Raw genomic sequence first — 2,605 nt, forward strand, 5'->3', positions numbered from 1 at the left:
CCACGGCACATGGTCAAAAATTAGATATATCTAATTCATTTCTGTGCGAAAAGAATAGAAGGAGAAGAGGAAGAAAATGAAGAGCTCATTTTGGCTTTACTAGGGCATGACTTTTGGTCCCATTGTTGATAGATTGGAGCTCCTAAACACCCAAAGTAAGGTCATGGTGCCTTCTTCTTTCTTTCTCTCCCTCATTTATGATTATTTATGGTAGGGTTTGAGTTGGGAGATAGATTTTCAGTCCATAAGAGTATGGGTCTGATTCCATTAGTTAAAGTGAGTTAAATAAGAGTTGTTTAATGTATTGAAACACCACATTGATGATTTTGAAAGTAGTTGGTCTATAAGAGCATTGAATGTTCGAAAATTAATATTTATGAGATAGTTGGGAGAGGTTGATATGCATTAATAGAATTTAATAAGCCCATTGGGTATGAATGGGTAGTGATTATGAGTCGGTTAAAATAGCATATAAGGAGTTTTATATTGATAAAGCTTAAAGAGCTAGATGATAATGATATCCTTATTATTTAGTTGTAGAGAGGTTTGTCTTGGCACCTTTCGAGCTTGTTGAAACTTTAAGAAGTTGATATAGTGAGGGGTAAATCTTTAACCTCTCAAAGGTTTGAAGTAACTAGGGAAAACTTAATTTTTATAGTTGAATGTTAATTGTGTTTGTAAAATGTGATTTATGAGTTTAAATTGATGATGCATATTAGTAAATACTTGATTGTGAAATGATTTTGGAGAAGAGAAAACCTTGATTCTACCATCCTTGATGTTTTATGAAATTACTTGTGATTTATTACTACGGGTGAAGAATTGAGATGAAATATGAGTTAATTATGAGCATATGTGTTATGTGAGTTCATTGTTTGGGAAATAATTATTAAAATGCATATTATGTATGAAATGTGTATAGCATGATCATTAGTGGGAGTTCGTATAGGGAGAAGAGTAGATTGGTTGAAATTCACGTGGTATTGGCTGTGACCGTTGGAATAAGGAACTAGCCTTAGCACCAACCATTGGAATCGGGAGGTAGCCCTTGTCCCATGGTTATTCCGGGACTATCTCACTTGTTTTATGAGATACTTGAACCTAACTAGTCTCCACCAGTTCATGAGGAGGCTAGATTAAGGGTATGACACCCTATGGTTATTAGTATTAAGGAAAACCGAATTACATAAGTAAGTGAGTTAACCCTGACCCAGTAGCTCCTCACAAGTAGAAGGTTGGGTTAGTCCATAAAGGATGTAGCCACGTGATAGCCACCAGTTTCGTGTCGGAGGTAACAGGAGGATATAAGGTTGGCGTATGATCATGCACATAAGTCCGGTCATATGGTTGTTAATTTTATGGTCCAATGCATGTTAGGGTGCATGATTGTTATTTTTGTGACCCTAAGTTATGTTTTTGAAAATAACATGATATAGTGTTTTATGGCAAGCTCGATCATATGGTTGTTAGTTTTGTTAACTGTGGCCTAATGCTATGTGATATATGTGTTTATATGCCTATTTGCATCTATTTACAATTAATATGTAACTGTAAGGGTTAAGTGAAACTTGATTATTGAGTGGTTTTACTCACCCCTCAATTCTCAATATTTTTAAGACCTAGCTCATCGGATCCAAGCTGGGAAAAACATACAGAGGCTTAAGATTTGTGGAGTAAATTCTCTTTATGCCTCTCTTTAGTTGTTTTCATGTGTATTTGTTAATGTAATTGCCAACTAGGATTAATTATCATGATTGGTGTACTACTTGCATGATTTTGTGTTTAACTAGTGTATTTTGTGCCCTGGGTTAGTGAGTTTTGTTGTGAACCCGATGATAGGGCCAAAATACTTGTACAAGTATGAACATATGTATTTTTGAGAAATATGAATGAAATGGTTGATTTTGTGTAACTTTTCCTCCCCCTCTATGTTTTGTAAAATTTAGGGTTGAGTGGTGATTTTGTGAAATAAGTGTGTTTGATTGCATGTGGTGTGTTGCACGAGTCTACAAGAGTCCATTAATTGTAGTCGAGGGTTGGTGTACGCTATTGGCATGTATGGTTGAGTTAGGACATCCCATTTGGGAAATTTTGTGAAAAGGTGTCAAAATGGATTTTAGTGTCTAACTTTTAATAGAAAATGAATTTGAGTGTGAAACTGGTACCATTAGCTAGAGCTAGGAGAAAGCTCCGTGTAGACACCAAAACCACCTCAATCAGACATCGGATAGAGATTTGGGATGTGTTGTAAGTTCGCTTCTTGTGTTGTCAAATGACAACACTGATCTGTCAAATTTCGTGCAATGCGCCACGGTGCATAGTGCCTCACACTGCAGCGCACGAGCCATAAGCCAAGGCGCACAAGTTGTAAGCCGTGGTGTACGTGTCATTTTTTGCACAAAAAAAATTTTTGAGTTCTAAAACTCATTATTTGGGTTTCAATTAGTTTTCAAGCTTCTGTTTTATTTTTAAAACTTTGATTTGGAGTCCTTAAATCATGTATGGGATTTGAAATGGCAAGTTAGGATTCCTTTGAAATAATTTTTGTGAAATCCTTTAACACCTCAGATAATTATGATCTGGAGTTAATTTGTAGTTTAACCTC

This window comes from Prosopis cineraria, unplaced genomic scaffold (genome assembly GCF_029017545.1).
Source record: "Prosopis cineraria cultivar Desert tree isolate PC_DT_omini unplaced genomic scaffold, ASM2901754v1 PC6, whole genome shotgun sequence".
Classification (NCBI taxonomy): domain Eukaryota; kingdom Viridiplantae; phylum Streptophyta; class Magnoliopsida; order Fabales; family Fabaceae; genus Prosopis; species Prosopis cineraria.